The following is an 18057-nucleotide window of genomic DNA, read 5'->3' as shown; positions in this document are numbered from 1 at the left end:
CAATTTTTTTTCCCATTTAACAAGAGTTACTTGCTATACACTTGATTCAAGCCAAGCTGAGGTTATATATAGTAAGTGTTATAAGGTTAAGGTTGTCTAAAGTGAGGTGGTAAAGAAAGAAACAGATTAAAGATGCAGGAGGACAAGGGGGATATTAAGACCTGACTTAGTGCATAAATCAGTGACTGAAGAAATGGCTGTGGCTTTCAAAAAAAGTGGAATTTCGTACATTAGGGAGAATGTAGCATTTAGGAAATGTGTAGAATGTAAAGCCCTTTGAGTAGCAGAGACCCAAACTCTGGGGAAAAGTAATGTATGTACAGAAGTAATAGTTTATTTGTAATTTGAAGAACAAAGTCTGCAGATTAGATCTTGAGAATTAATAAAGGTATAACGTATGGTGGAAAGGTCAGTGAAAAAAGTAGTGACAGTTAACCCATCTTAACACTTTTAAAAGGAAAAAAGTGGATAACATTAATCCAGTCAATAGATGTAGATTGGCAGGAGGTTGATGTTAAGCACTTTTAAGAGGAAATTTTATTTGTTCTGTATTATTGATTTCGTAGTCAACCCACTGGATTATCATCCTTTTGTTCAGTGATCTGCTATACAATCGTTACAGGGGAAATCTTGCCTTAGTACAATTCATTAAGACTTGCCAGTATTAGAACTAAAGGATGCCAATAAGGTGTGGGTTAGTAACCTTGAATGAGTGCATGTTGCCAGGATAGGTCTAAGAATATGGGAAATAAAATATTCTTATCTGATATCTGCTAAGTAAAAAAGCTGTTTCCCTTGCCACTGAGCAAAGACACAATGAGTTAAAAAGGGAGAGATTAACTATACAAAGCATCATAAAAAAATCTTTTAGCTTGTTTCTTCACGTTTTGTTTAATTCAAGCTTAACCGTAAAACCCATATACTACAGTAAGCAAGTAAAGGTACTTTTAATTTCAAACTCATCTCTGCTGTTTGTAATTTACTGGATGCATTGCAAGTTACAGTTCTATTACTGCCATTCAGGCACTCCTTATCTGATGTTAGTAACTACTGCTGAGTGATAGACCTCTCCTAAATTCTTGAAGCTTCTTTTAGGATTCATAGGAGTTTTACGGTTATTTTAGTTGGTACCTACCCTCAAGCTGTACTTTTCTTCTCTTGAATAGGGAAAATTAATTTTGTACCAGAGTAAATTTTGAGAGCATCCACCCAGTTGTCCAGGTTTAATGTAAAGGAAGATATTGTATCACATTGCTTAACCTGCAGATGAAGTTTATTCCTGGGAAGAGGGGAGGATGGAATATATTGAATCATGTAGGTCAACCTGCAGAGGAAGTTTATTTCACAGAAAAAAGGAGGCGCTGGGTGATCTCTCCTGATAATGGTTCATGTTTCTGGGTCTAGCATTTGCTGCACTTTTTGACTTGCTGAGGTATAGAGGGGTCAAAGACTATCCGATCTCTAATGGTGTGGTAAGTGAGGCAAAGATAACCCTCAGAGTCTGTAAAATGCAGAGTACAGGGATGGGTTCCAGGCCCTTCCATTAACTAAGGTTCTTAAGACCACAGATCTCTCTTGGTTAGGAACCACTAGTGCTTTTCAAATTTTGTCTGTATGTCAGTGAGGTACAGCCCAAAGAAGCCTTGTGCTCTATGAGTCTGATCAGTGCTGAATATAGGACCTCTGATATGGGTCTCATCAGTGCTGAATATAGGAGAACTGCAGCATCTTTGCATCTAGATTAAATGCCTTTGTCTATTAGTTGTACTAATTAGAAGGATTTCCTGACTATAGTTACTACATGCTAATCAAAGAAGATGAAATTGTCAACTTAACTGGCCAGACTCCTGACTACCTTTCTGTTAAATAAAGGAGTGTTATTAGTTACCCACAACATACAGTGTAAATACTTCCAAAAGAAATTATACGATATTTTTTAGCATTCAGTTTAAGGCCGCTATCCATGCACCAGGTATTAAGGAGGGTAAGCAGTTTCTAAAGGGTATAGGTATCTGAGAAGGGCATTGACAGTTTCACCCAGTTTGCAGTTATCTGCAGTTTTAGGTAACCAGAGGTCTTGGTATCTGTTTTGAGATTAGAGAAGTGGGTGCTGAACAGAAGAGGGCATAGTACAGACCTCTGGGGGACTACTGGTTACCTTAGTACTATTTGAAGAGATACCTGCTACACAGTATGTGTGATTGCTGTCTTTCAGACAATTGGATTTCCATCTTGTTATATAAGGATCAGTGTTTAAGACGGACAGTTTCTTACATTTCCAGCATGAGGATAGGTATTAAGCAGTTTGTCAAGATCATTGAGATAAGCTGTATGAACAGCATGACCACTGTTGTGTTTGTGTAACCCTCTCAGAGAAATATCAAGGTTTGACAGGCGTGATCTCCTCCTGACAAAGCCAAATTGTTGTGGGTCAAGCTTAATGAGATTCTTGATATCATAATTTATGAGATCAGTTGTGATAATATTCCATAACTTTACAAATCAGACTTGTAAGACTGATCGGGCTATAATTTCTGTGGTCTATGGTAGGGACACCCTTGTGGAGGAGTATCACCACAGCAGTGTGCCAGGATTTGGGAACATATCCTGTGGCTGAGTTTTGGTTAAACAATTTAAGGAGAGGTTCAGCGAGAGCGTGCTTGATGTTTTTAATAGGTACTTGGGTATGTTGTCAGGACCAATGGAGGAATTGTTTTTGCACTTTGATAACTCTTAAAGAGCATGTTCCTTGTTGGTGATTTTAGAGGGTTTAAGAGATTCTTGGATGTGTGGATATGTGAGTAGGGGTTTTGGGGGTGAAGTTTGTGGTGAATTTATTTGCGAGTGTATTTGCAGTGTGACTGGTAACTGAGTGGGGGCCCCATTAATGCAGTGTTGAGTGCCTTTTCTTAGTTTTCTAAAATAGCAAAAGAAATACCTGCAGTTAGACTTTGCTTCAAATGCTAACTTTTCATGGGTTGCTTTGTTGGTCCTTCCATTGATATTCAGTTTCTTGATGATATTCTTATACTGCCTGTCCTCTGAGGATTTATAGTCTTACTTTACAGACTAAGGAGTTTTATTTTTCTTGTTATAAAGTTTATTTATGTCTGTTGACCACTGGTGGAGGGGGTTGATTTCTCATTGTATTTGGCACTGCTAAATCTATGCATTAGTCTAGTACTACCAGCATAGTATTGGTGGTGTTGAGTGCAAGGCCACACAATGAATTGCAATCAAGTGAAACAAAACAACCAACTCAAGAACAACTCTGGCAGAGCCCGTGGTGCACAGACATTCAGAAGATTGTAACAGTTAGTTAACCTTCTCTCACAAAAATAACTACTACATTTTCCAAAACATCTGGTTAAGCATCAGTGTTTTTTATGAAAAATGCAGGTTCCAATTTAAATACTCCAAAAACATGTACAGGTGCTCAGACACTCGGAAGATCATAACAATTAACCTGTCACAAAAAATAATACTGCACTTTCCAAGATGGTCTCCAGCACCTGACTAGATAAGCTATTCTTTATGAAGAATGTGGTTTCAGTTTAGTGCTCCAAAAACATTACAGTAGTTTTTTTTTAATTGCAAAAGTAAATACAGTGCAACAAAGTTTTACTTTCCTGGTATAGAAGCAACTTGGAAAAATCATCAGGTGGAAAATGCCATTTTGTAAACACCTTTATTAAATAATGACTTATGATATAGGCAAACATTAACAGAACTGAAAATAAACCATATTACCAGTTTTCCATTTACGTATATTGTACATGACTTATTTTTTCTTTCTCTGTAATTCTACAGTCCAATACTACATGAATTGCTTAATTCTTGCCTTCCCTTAAACCTCACTTCTCCTCCTGAACATTATTTCTATGTAATTTGCTCCTTCCCTTTTCCAAAAGTCCTTCCTCTAGTTTTTCTTCTCTTTTATTATAATCAGTACTTCAAATGTAGCTGGCTTAGACAATTTCAGTTTAATAGTAATTGCTTTTTTGGCAGCCAGCAGAATTAAACTTAATAAGACCTTACTATGTCTAGGCAGTTCAGATCCTGTGTCCCAGCTCAAAAAATCATATCCTTCAATACAGCCATTCGCTCACCTAATATTTTTGACAGAATACTTTGTAGGGTATTTTTAAAATCTGCCATTTCATTACACAGTCAGAACACATGTTCCCAGTTATCTCTTTCTCTCCATCATGCGTCCAACATTTGCTGAATACCCGAGGAAAAATTCTTTGAAGTGTTCTTGGGGTATAAATACCTATGCAGACACTTTCAAGCAAAGCTACTAATCCTACTGAACTTTGTTGCATACTTGGGGGCCATATATATGTCCTTCCATTGTTCTCTTGTAGATTTCTTTTCCAGTCTCTGTTCCCATTTTTTTCTAACCCTCCTTGAATGATTCTTATAGTTGTCTTGCAATATTTTATATGCTCTACAAATTATCTCTTTTTAACAGAAGCTTCTTTTCTCGATTGGGTTAAAAAAAAAAAAAAACTCATTGCCAATCTTTCATTTAAGATTCTTCTAGCCCTTTGTCTTTGCCTGTACTCTATCAATCCCAGTAGAGAAGGCAGCAGAAGTAAGGATGAATACAAAATGTCAAAAAAAAAAAGACCAGAAGTCCTACCCCTGTCACTGTTTTAAGGGGAAGTCCCTCCTTGATGGGTGCATCTGTGCTAGTCTTTTGTACTTTTAGAATATGTCCTGCCACAGAAGGTCCATTTGTGATAGTTTTTCTTATTTTTAGCAGCATGCTGTCCCCCAAATGTGTATTTCTGAGATGCCTGGGCATATTTGGACATGTCCACAGACATGTGAGCGAAAAAATGACATTGGCAGAAGGGGTTGCCCCTACATTATCCATAGTGGTCTGTGCAGTTTATGTTCTTGTGTAGGTGTGCCAGAGGACTGTAGCTCTGAAATCCTTCACCACTAGAGAATAATCTGGTGGACTGTGAAATATAGGAATTGTTAGGTCATTCGAGCATGTCGTGTTGATGGTCCTAATTTTACTACACGTGATGATGAACAGCATCCCTCAGAAGATATTGCAGCCATGTCTGACAAGGTTGAGCCTGAAAGGCTTATTATGATGGACTTGGTAGAAAGTATTCTTATATAGCTTCTACAAGAACTGAAGAGCCAGCACTTTAAACTGAGAGATATGCAAAACTGATGCTCTTTCAAGAGAAGACACCATTGTGTATGTGAACCAGAGGTAAGGCTGTTGGAATGGGGTATTTCCAAAACTGTATTCTCAGTTGCGACCCTGGTAAGCAATTGCTTGGGAACGCTGCTGTATCATGTCATATTTTGACACTGTCAAGGCAATACAGGACACTTTTTAACTCAGTGTAAACAGCTAATATATGCATCTAAAAAGAGCATGAATGCATATATCAGCAATTTAGTGACACTATATGTTTTGTTGTTGAAGAAGCTATCGTATTTGGGGGTCATAAAAAATATTTCAGAAGCTTTGTACAAGTTCGAAGTCCTGCCCCTTATTACATATACCTTTATGATGTGGGAAATTCTGATGAGGAATACTATGGAAGCACCTGAACACTGCTAAGATGGGTAACCTTTTTGTGTCCTATCTTAAAAATAATGAAAAGCAAAAAAATGTAAAACTTTTGAAGGATATGGTATCTGCACAGATTAATGACAACATACTCTAAAAGCTGTACAGTAAAAACCGTTACACTGTGGAAGAAGTGTTGTCTGACCATAAGTGCAAGCTATGATGTGTTGGGAAAGTGTCAAAAATGTTCTGCCCTTAATATTGGAACAGCTAATCCAGAGTACACCGGGCTGTGCAGTGGTAACTTTGATATACAGTTGATATATGTTACATTTTAAGGCAGCAGTCACAAAAAGAAGCCATATGTGTTCTTGACTTTGCAGTGTAGTCTTTAATTACAAGGCATAACAAAGGATGTCTTTTTTGTTGTGAATTTTTAAATGTGTTTTTATTGAAGGAGCCATGTAAAAGTATAGGTTTTGTAAGTGTACCTTTTTGGGGTATGTGTTATAATAAAATGCTACAGCCTTGAAAAAAGTCATGCATTTTTTTATACAGCTGATATGGTTAAGATGAGGGATATGCTAAAAATATAAAAAAATATTATGACCTCCTAGTTTCCAGTAGTTTAGGAGGTGTGCAGTGTGTGTTTGATGCTGCTTCAAGGAAAAGTGGTGAGAATATTGCCCTCAACCAAGTGTCAGAATAGATATAGGCTGCGTACACTATGCACATGCCTATAAGAAAACCTTTTCTAAGAAATGGGGTGGCCATGAGTAGTACTGATGCTCATTGGCAGGCTGATGTTGTGGACAGGTCCAGATTTTTAGAGTACAGTAATAGGTTTCAGTTTATTTTAACATTATCGATGTGCTGTCTAAGTTTGGGCTGTGGTTTTAAAAAATAAACTTGGTAAAAGTTGCAGAAGCTTTTAAAAACTTTTCACTGGGGGATGCAAACCAAACAAACTTATAAAAAGATCAGGGTTGTGAATTTCTTAATGCTGTAATACGTCCAGCATTTTACAACTACTAATGAATTCAAGGCCTGTATTGTAGAAAGATTTAACCACATCATGAAAACAAAAATACGGTGGTATTTTACAACGTTTAGTACATATCAATGTATAGACATACTACTGTCATATGTAGGTGATAAAAGTATGATTATCGTGAATTAAGATGACATTTAATAAGGGGTAAAAAATCAAGATTTACATAACAAATGTGTTGTGTTAGAATGTATAGCTATGCATGTCCCTGTGTACAAGTTAAAAGGTTGCGATACTGATAAAGTAAATAGTACCTTTTATGAACAAGAACTGGTAATAACAAAAGATTAATTTCATCATGTGTATAGAATGGAAAAAATACTTTCTCAAAAAATGAAGAGAAAGGAAAAAAGTGGCTTTAGTAAAATGGCATGGATGGCCCTCAAAGTTTAACAGCTGGATAGAGATTGTAGAGCTAAAAACACGTCAAAGTATAAAATGAGTACACTCCAAAAGTTTGTGACACTTGGGTCTGTGGCATAGTTGAAAAAGCAATGGGTGCAAATGGGTTTTATATTACACTGTCTAGCGATGCATCTTTACAATTGTTCCTCAAAAATAACATTTCTGAATATACTGTAAAATTAGCAAAGCCTATAAATTTAACAGGCTCCTGGGAAGTTGGACAAGTCGAAATACAGTACCACAGAACATGGAATGATGACACACCTGAAGACAGCAAACTTTCTGCTGGTGAGATACCTAAACCTGTGTTTAAACTGAAAATACATGGAGAATGATGTTGATTATGTGGTTGCAGCCATCAATAAGGCCATGCAGCATGCTGGCTTAGCTCTCGGTTTGGAGTACAATGATTGAGAGAAAGAAAAATAAAATATTATAAAAATAATATATATATATAAAAATAAAATATTGTAATGGTGCTGGTCATTTATTTACTATGAATGGTAACCTAGCACACAGTTTGGGACTGAAGCATTGGTACTGCAATTTCACCATAGCAGCAGCCTACACCATGTGGACATTAATGGTGCATCTATATTATATATGTATATATTGACATTATTGAGCACCAGAGAATTGGGGATACATGTGCAGTTGCTCCAGTGTGTGGAATTGATAGTAAAAATTATGTGTTCTTTACTATCTGCTGTGATAATCTGGATTATATACCAATCATAAAGCAACAGTTGATCTATAACAGTTGTGGTAAGGAATGATCAAAATGAATGGTTTGGATATTTTTGATGTGTTATCTAGGGGATTTTACCCCTGGGTTCCAATAAACTTTTGGATTTTACACCATCCACACTTGCTGGCTTTTTTCATTTGGATTTTGGTGTTTCTGGCCGTGCAAGGGTCTCACGTGCATCTGTGTTTGGACAAGGAATGATCAAGACATAAATGTGTTATACTTGTGTTATTTTTGTTTGGTAAGGCGATCTTTGAAGCTTCATTTATGCCCTATTAAGAGATCTTTTTGAAAATGAGACACATTTATGGAAGCCCCAACCTTTACACATCTTATTACAAAGTGCAAGCCAGGATATGGCCTACTGGGGTTTCATGGTGCACCTGCCAGGTATGCTGCAAAAATAGGCAGTGTATTTGGAGCATTATTTAGAAAAAGCTTTAACTTTGAAGCAGAGAGGATTTCAGGTTGCAAAACCACACCTTAAAACCGCTTCTAAAAACATTCAGACATGTGGTTGGTAATGTGAGCTTTATGACATCAATCCTGCTGACACCACATTTATTTAACATTTATTAACCTGGAAAGTCTGACTTGGAACGATGCCAATTTTCAGCGGAGGCCCAGGGAGAAACGCTCCAGATGCATGTCTTTGTAACATGGGGGGAAAGCAGAGCACCTGGAGGAAACTCACATGAACGCAGGGAGGGCATACAGACTCCACACAGAAGGCATCCCAGCCAAGAATAGAACCGGCGAACCTCTTGCTGTGAGGCGACAACACTACTGCACCATCCGCAACTGCAAGAAAGGTCTTGTTTGGTAGTTGAGGAAATAAAAATCCAAGGACAAGATGCATTTTTTAACTTAAGAAGCAGAGGGACTTGCTTTCTGGTACACTGCATGTTGCAAGAATTTGCTAAGGCTGAATAAGATCTTTTCACTTTACCAACGACTCAAAACAAGTATAGAAAAAAAAAATTGAAATAACCCCTTTGTCAGCTATAAATAACAATGCACCACAAACATTTTACATAACTGGTAATGGTGGGAATTACATAGATCTGAACAGTACTATGTTGTACCGGACCGGTAAGATAACAAAGGCAGATGGACATAACAAAAAGGGCATTGCTAGAATGAACTTAATAAACTACCCCATGGATACTGTTTTTAGTCAGGATGAGGATGACGGACTCGTAAGTTAGAGTAATAGCTGCTCCCACTACAGAGCAGTCTTTGCTTAATTATAGTGGAGATACACTTGCTACACATTTTTCAACAGGGTTATTTTATATCGGCACACTAGGGCAATATGAAAATACTTCACTCAGTGGCTCAAATGTTAGCTTTAAAAAGCATGCAACAGTACTGTAGAACTGCTGTGGTCAATTCATGCAGATATGTTCTTTCAGAAGAAAATGCTTTTGAATGGCATGGATGTTAAAATTAAACTGGTATGCAATAAAAACAATGTTTGTTTAATTAGTGGCTATGCAGCCGAAGTATGTATGTAAACTGCATATTAAGTCTGTAGCCATCTGTGTGAAAAGAGTCAAAATTTTAATTGCAGTGCATATTGGGCTTGCACAGGCTTCAGAGACTGCCAGTGCCAAATACCTTCTCGATTGTGGTGCTTTGGAAGTCATTACAAACATGTGCCCCAGCTGTTATAGAATCAGGACAGTCTGTTTCTTGGAAAAACCTACTGACATAGCAAATAAAACCTAAAGAAACCTAAAGGTGTTACTGTGCAGTACTAGTAGCCAAGCAAGAAACTCCACACCCTACAAGCACTCCCTACTCTGGAGTATATAAACATCTGTGCTGTTACAGAGAAATGGTTTAAATCTACAGAAAGTACTCAGTCAGTGCAATGTTTCAGTGCCTCCCACACATTTAGACCATCAGCTGCACAGACAGGGATAAAAAGCGGAGGAGTCTCAATCTGGATTATCAAGAAATATAGTAGGATGATGCCGTGGAATTTATCAATGTATAAATCACCATAGACGAAATCCTATAGTGTATCCTAACAAGCTATAGGTCACCCTGTATGTCCCCGTAATCCCATAACTCTTACCTAGACCTACTGGAAACACTCACCATTAAACCAAGTACCTGTTCATAGGAGATTTTAACTACCTGTCTTTAGAATGGAAAAGTACACTGCCTGAAATTCACAAGTACAACAATTATTGAACTGCATTATCACAAATGCTCTTGACAGATAATGCACCCACCCACCCGAGATTCAAACAGTACTGGACTTGGTACTTGCCAATATGGGAAAGTTCTGCACCCCCCCCCCCCACACTTGTGTTACCCTCTCACTGGTGAAGTTGGACCACAGAGCTGTCTCCTTCAAAGTAAAAATCAACTCTAACCCCAGCAAATCCTGTAAGTTAGCAACTATTTCAAAGCAAACTCCATACTGTTAAGCAATGATTTGTCAAAATTAATTGCCCTTCCCAACCATAAACTTACAACAAGCTATGTGAAATCTTTCACAAACTCTGTACAACTATGTAAATGGCTGTATAGAGGCTGCTGCACCTACTAGAAGAAAGCCAAAAACAAACTCTGAAAACATACCACACTGGTGGAATCCTAACCTTAATAGGGTATGTAACAAAAGGAAAAAAAAAGTCATAGCCAATGATAGGAGCTCTGTAATTAAACTAAATAGGAAACAAAGGTGACCAAGTCCAACAAGGCCAGTTATGAAGTTAAGATGGCCTCACAGGCTAAAGACAACCACAAGATCATCTACAGTTATGTCCAAAACCTCAAAGGCAGCACACAGCAGTGTGCCGGACTGTTGGTTGGTATACCACCTTCACTGAGCTGAACAAAGTAACAAATTTGCTGGCTGACAAATTCAGTTCAAACTTCACTCCTTACCCCCACCTTCCTCCCATATGAAGTACCATCTAGCATACCCCCTCCCCAAACTAGTAACAGTGAGTAGATCCTGGCTTCACTCAAAGGCCAAAACATAACCTCAGTTGGTCCCAGCAGTATATCAAGTGATGCCCCATAAATAGCTTGAAAAATGACCTGTCGGGACCACTTGAGTCACGTTTCAACTATAGCTTCAAAACAGGCTTTGCACTACAAGAGTGTAAGACTGCAACGGTTAGCCCACTTCTCAAAGGTGGATTATCAACCAACTCCGGAAACAACAGACCCATTAGTGTGACTAGTCTAATATGCAAAGCCATGGAATGAAGTATCCTGGAAATGATCAACAAACACACAGGTAACCTTCAGATACTACACCCAACCCAGTTTGATTTTGTGAAGGGAAAGTCATGACTTTTAAATCTGGTGAACTTCTTTGAGAAGGTCACCAAGGCAGTGGAAGAGGGTGCATACCACCTACCTAGACCTGGCTAAGGTGTTCGATATCATACCCCACGTGAGTATAGTTGATGATCTCACTGAACTGGGCATAATCCCCTACATAATGTGCTGTATTGCAGCTGGCTAACAGACAGATGCCAGGATTGGGGAGACAACCTTTACTAAGACTGGTCACCAGTAGGGTACCTCAGGGCTCCATTCTGGGACTGTTCCTGTTTGTCATGTACTTCTGAAAGGTAAACGTTAATGTCAAGAGCCTTTGGCTGACCAAGTTCACAAATGACTGCAGATTGGGAGCTATCATAGATTCCCCCAGTATGACATGTACATATTACAAGAGGGTCTAATGCAGACAAATGATTGGTACCAAAATTACTGAGTAAAACTGAATGCAAAGAAATGCATTATAGTGCCTTTCAGGAAATCTGCAACCCAGGCTAATTGCTCCATCAGTAAAGCAACCCTAAGAGTTGACCGAGTAATTGGGTGTCTGGGAACATATGTTGTGGCCAAAGTAGTAAGAATATCATTCTGTGTCACCCAGCTTATAAGTAAGGGCATGGAATCCAGGTCCAAGGAAGTTCACAGAGCCACTTTATGGCCCTTATAAGGCTCATCTGTGAGTATAATGCCTCCCTTTGCCAGGTACCTGACCAGACATTTGTTACAATTAGAATGCTCATAAAGGTTCTTTACCAGGAAAATCCTGGGTATAAACACATTGTCCTGTATGGATCACCTAAAAGCCTGATCTCTGCACTCTTGTCACCTAGAGGTTACTGAGAGGTGATCTATGCCTGGTATACAAGGCATCCTTGGATCCAGCTCTGAAGGACCTTCTGTACGTCCATAAAATGAACAGTATCTGAACCACTAGGTCCAAGAATTTAAATTTTGGTTATGACATAAATAAGACATATTGGCAAGATAGATGTGTGTCTTAAGGGATCTTGTCCTGTGGAACAGTCTCCCCTCCCCATCCATATGAAGCAGAGTATATCCCTAAACCTGTTTAAGTGTAACATTGATCAGTGGATGGGAAATCAGAAATTCACCCCCAGGTTTAGCCTCCATGTGTCTGATAGTTTGGGCATTACTGCCTGCTTCTTGTTTAACATATCCCCTTCTAATAAACACTCTTGATACATAAAGACACAAATGGGTTGGGTTGCATGGCTGTGCTTATAAACGCCATTGTGGTCGTTACCATAGTATATATCTATAAACCTTAATTGCTGGGATAAATTTGCTTCTCTTTTGCTTGGTATAAAGTGAATAATCATTTTCTACAAACCATCTGCTGTCTCCAGTTTTTAATACTTTGCCCTTTTGCCACAGTTTTGTCTAGATCAACTCTTTCTGCCAGTGTGATTGCATCTTTACTGATGTAGGTCTTAGCTGCTTTCTTATATCCAGGTTTGGAGTATACACTTGATGTGCCATTTCATTTAATAAATTCTGTTGCAGAATACCAGTCCAGTTGCTTATTTGGGCCTTCATAAAATTAATGCAGTCTGTTTCTTCCAGTTTTTCTGGTACAGCAGAAAAGCTTAGGTTTTTTTTTTCTGCATGCTTCCTTTAACTCTACTTATTTTTAACATTTCTTGAGAAACATCCTACTGAGCCAGGTTTTTCTTCATGTCGACCTCTGATTTTTTTACAATTTTATCAGTTCATCTGAATGGCTAATTAAAGCTTCTTCTATTTTTTCAGTCTTTTGCTGTTTGAATTGAGAGAGTCATTCAATGTTTTATTTATTTTAATCACCCCTGAGCACATTTGATAACTCACTACTGCATTTTTCTAGCACACACCCAGTCAAACAAAAGAAAGCAATAGGTAAGGGACAGTTCATGCATGCAGCTTGTATGGTATCTGGTATTGATGAATTTCTAGATGAATGTGACAACTTGAAAAATATGTTTCAAAAAAGAGGCTATCCTTGTAAGTTCATTAGTGATATAATGATTGAAGTGGTTAACACATGAGCGTGTGGGTTTTATGTATCTTTACCTTTTTGTAATATGATTGACAGTGGTCCTTCCACCAGTAATCAAGAAACTAACATTGTTACAAGTAAGAATGATTGATTATAAGACTTCTTTCATCACTGTGTTCACTCAAGATAGTTACATACTAAGAAACATCTTAAGAAAAACTGGTCTATTTTGAGACATAAGAACATCAGACCACTAATAGTACCGCAACCTGTTGTGGTATATAGGAAAGGCAAGAATATGAAAAACATATTTGAGGGCAGTAACTCTTACTCAAACCACAGGTCAGGTTCTATGAACAAATGTGGCAGATGTAATTATTGCATTTATATAAAAGAAGGCAATATTTTTGACATCAATAATATCGAAATCAGAATCAATCAGAAATACAATTGTAACTCGGAGAAAGTGATTTACTGTGCCAGGTGTACCACCTGTTCTTGCTTTAAAATCGCATATACGAACACCTATATGATATAAGGAATAAAAAAGAAACTAATTCTCTTAGCAAACATGTTTTGGAATACAATGACCATAAGTTCCAATTTTTTTATTATAGAGAATATCAGTACCAACATGAGGTGTGGCGCATGGTCACTATTACTTGAGAAAAGAGAATTATACTGGCAATTGTGTTTGAATGCTGGTAACTGGCCAGGCTTGAATGAGAATATTTCCATTAGCCCAATTTTAAAAAAACATACGTATTTTAAATAATTTACATGTTCAGTATTTATTATGTTAATGTGTATTTATTTCTCTTAACATTTTCTACTATATTTCGCTTTTAGTATTTAATTACACATATTTATTGTTTTAGCATATTCAACATATTTAAATATTTATTGTACATTGTCATTTTATGAAGCAGCTTGTATATAGTGTGTTTTTAGGGTGGTGTGTTCCATGAACTTTTTCAGTTTGTATATTTTGTCTGCTTTTTAAATTCAGTGACTGTAAATATTGTGCTTTTAAAGACATAATCGATTAGTTCATAACTGGATGGAACTTCCTGTTTGAACTGTATAAAAAGGAAGGAAATGTGGGGTACATTGTCTGATGAAGTCTAGATCTTTCTGGACGAAAGCGCTCATCCTTGGATTTTTATGCTCTGAAGTTAATAAAGTAGATTCTGTAGTCTACATCTGTGTGGTGATTTGCAGCCTGCATTACTTTGAGTGGGTTCAGTCCAGCTACTTCTGGCTTTTGTGTTTATCTGTTTCATTATGTGAAGTAGCACCGATGTTTTTTGACTACTTGTCCAAAGTAGTTGACTAAGGCAGAGTTAACCATGGTCTGCTAAAACATTAACAAGACCTATCGCGCACTAGTATAATAAAGTTAGTAAATAAATTCATTTTGGGAGGGTACTATGGTGATGGCCCTAAGTTGCTAAACAATAGTCTATAAGAGGAAATGGTAAATGGCATTCTCCTTGAAGAAAGGAAATTGATTAGTAGGGCTTCAGTAGTAGTTTCTTTGTAAGCTTCACTAAAATGAATTTTGAAATAAAATTCTGTCGTTTTTCAGATGGCACAGTGATTGTATCTGTTGCTTTTCACGAATAGCAGGAAAGAATGAAAACTGACTATGTGATTGAAGTCGTCATTAGAAAAATGACAAACTTATTTTGAATGTATGCAGAGATTATAGGTTGAGCCATCAGCATTATGTTTGTCAACTGCCCTTTTGTCGCAGCTGAAAACACACACTTGTCAGCATTGAAAAATTATGCTTTTTCTTGGGCAGCTTATATTATTTTTTTATGTATTGGCAGTCAGTAGCATTAAACATAGAAAGGTATCTCTCTGCCTAGGCAATTCAGATTCTATATCGCAGCTCAAAATAATTTTGTTAATTACTGCCATTTGGGAGTGCCTTCTGTGTGGAGTCTGCATGTTCTCCCTGCGGTCAAGTGGCGTTCGAAAGACATGCGTAGGGACGTGCCTTAGTTGAAGGTTGGGCGTCAAGCTGGCACCGTAAAAATCTGCTGCCAATCATTAGTGGACCGGAGTTCCGCTGTGGCGACCCCTAACTGGGAAAAGCCAAAAGAAGAACAGCTGCCATTTGTTCCCTTAGCATTTGTATGAAAGTACTGTGTAGGAAATTTTTAAAAATCTGCCACTTCATTACAGTCGCAAAAACATGTTCTTGGTTACGTGTTCGTGTTTGTTACCTATCACATTTCCAGAGTTTATCTACCTGAGGAAAAGTCTTCTGAAATATACTTTTGTATGAAAATACCTGTGTAAACACTGCCATGCAAAAATTCCAAACCTTCTGGACTTTGTTGCATACTTGTGAGCTATACAAATTTATTCCTATTGTTATTTTGGGAAAAGAGAATGAAAAGGCAATTTATAACCCTTTCTAAGCCCCTGTGATAGTTTTTTATAGTTATCATGCAATGTTTTATATGCTCTAATAATTGTCCCTTTTTATCAATGCCTTTTGTTTTAGACTGAAGTAAAAGCTGTGCTAGAACTGATATTTCATTTAGCACTTCCCCATCTCTTTCTCTTTGCCTACTCTATGTTGTCAATAAGTGACAGGGAATGGAGTCTGTAACCTGTAGTTCAAACTTCTGCTTAGCCTCATCACATTCTACTACCTTTCCACTTGATTTGTTTGCTCCTAGTACCTTGCTTCCTTTGCTAATTTCCTCCAGTAAACTCCCACATCTTACCTATACTCTATATCCCTACTTGCAAACATCCACATTGGAAAAATCGCCTTTCTCCATTTCCTTTATGGCTTAATTCTTAGAATGCCTTTAACTACTTTATGAATATATTATGGTAATGGTTGTTCTCCATAAGGACTTGCATAAAAAATCCTAGGCTTTCCTTATCCCACAAACTCTGCCTCCCCTTTCATCAGCAGCATCCTTTTCAACTTTGATTTATAACTTACTGCTTGAGTTGTGCACCTTAACAGTGTAGCTTTAAAGTACCCCTTCAAATCAGGTAACCCTAAACCACCTTGTTGTGTATGGGGAAAATTGACATATCCCACATAACTCTTTTTCTTTCCCATTTAAATTCCTTCAACTGTTTGCAGTCATTAGCAACATCTCCCCTGGTTAGTTAAAAATTCACCTGCCCTGTATGTAAGATGGAGTCACTAAAATCATTTTTCACTGCTTGCGTTTTGCTGGCCATACCCATACTCGAGAGCTAACATTTTCTCAACTTTTGTATTCTGTTTTGTTGAGTCTCTTCTGGAAAATGCTTAGCTGTTATAAACCTTTTTTTTTAAATTCATACATCTAAATACTTCCATCTTATCATGCCTTTGTAAGTATGGGTAATATTTTACCAATTCATGCAAGGATACATTGTTTATTACTATAATCAGTATTTATCTTTCTCTAATTTATGCCCAGGAAAGACTTAACTGTTTCTAAATATAAAAAGGGATTCCAGAAAACTGAATGAAGCAACCCACTCTGGAATGTACAAAGTCCAGATATTCCAAAAACTGATGAGCAGGTGGCCGATTGACTCAAAGAATAAACTTTATTGAAAATGGTTTAGCTCTTCCATCTTATTTTAAAAACCTAAACATCTTCAGAACCATAAAACCATGCAAATGATGCAAGAGCATTTAAGAACCTTAGCTTGTACATACCCACACTTAAAAAAAGTCTATAAATTACAATGTAGCTAAAGTCTGCCAAAAAAGTTAAAGCTACAGTACCCTATTTTCTGTAAAAGTTTCAGACTCTATCTTAAAAATGTGAGAACAAACTTTGAACAAACTCGAGTATTAAATAAAAGAAAATTACAGTTTTGATGCTCTAAACTTTAATTCACTCATAATAGATATGGCCTCATTGAGGACAGGTGAATTAGATGCATCCAACCGTAACTGCCATAGCATTTCTTTATGCAACAATTGGTTTTGCCAATCACCACCATAAACAGAAGGAATTATTTTCTCTAAAATAGAAAACTTAAACTTAATGAAATTCCTAAAAGAGAGAGCATGCCTGGCTATGGCACCTTTATTGTCCTTTTAACAATGCTGTAAATATGCTGGTAAATTCTTTTATTCAAAGCACTGTCAGTTTTTCCGATGTAAAATGCTGGACATGTACTGCATCTATCCAGGTAAATAACCCTCTCAGATAAACAATTATATGTACATTTCCTTATCCATTTTTGCACACAAACCAATATTCCATTCCCAAAGTCCGTGTCAATATAAGAACAGTGATTGCACCAGACACATTTGAAAGTGTTATAAGAACCATTCTAAACTGTTCTTGCTGGTCTTTCTAAGATTGTCTTAATGTTAGATCTATTTTTAAATGTGAAAGCTGGGGGTACTTCAAAGTAAGACTTAAGGTCATTGTCACATTGTAGAATGGAGCAGTTTCTGCATATAATATTTTTGACGTACACAGCATCTAAAGAATAGTCAATAATTATATTGTTACAATAACTAGTATGATTAAACAAAAAATTGACACCATTCCTATCGGTACCCATCATAATGTGGGAAACGAAGCTCTGTAACCCCTTAATAATAAAAGGGGCATATTTCTTGTTCCTTTTGTTACAAATCTGTGTATAAAAATTGTCTGCCATTGTTTCTGGATAACCTCTTTCCAGAAACATGGATTTTAACAAATTGAACTGATCAGTGCATTTATTGTCATCAAAGGTTAATCTAGAAACTCTAATAAACGGAGTCTTCACAACCACTCTCTCTTGATGTAATGGATAGCTACTTTTAAAGTGCAAAAAAGCATTGCAGAAGGTGGGCTTTCTGTAACTGGAAGTTATAACACCATCACCTTTTCTAATTTCCACATCCAAATAATGTATCTTCTCACTGTTAACATTGTAAGTAACTTCTGGAATGTAGAAGTTGTTTCCATCTCAGAAATAAATGTACAAAGTTGGTCAGCATTACCATCCCAGATCACAAATACATCATCCAT

This window comes from Protopterus annectens, chromosome 6.part0 (assembly GCF_019279795.1).
Source record: "Protopterus annectens isolate FY-2018-M chromosome 6.part0, PAN1.0, whole genome shotgun sequence".
Lineage (NCBI taxonomy): Eukaryota > Metazoa > Chordata > Ceratodontiformes > Protopteridae > Protopterus > Protopterus annectens.
The sequence above is the reverse complement of the archived record's forward strand: the minus strand, read 5'-3'. Positions refer to the sequence as shown.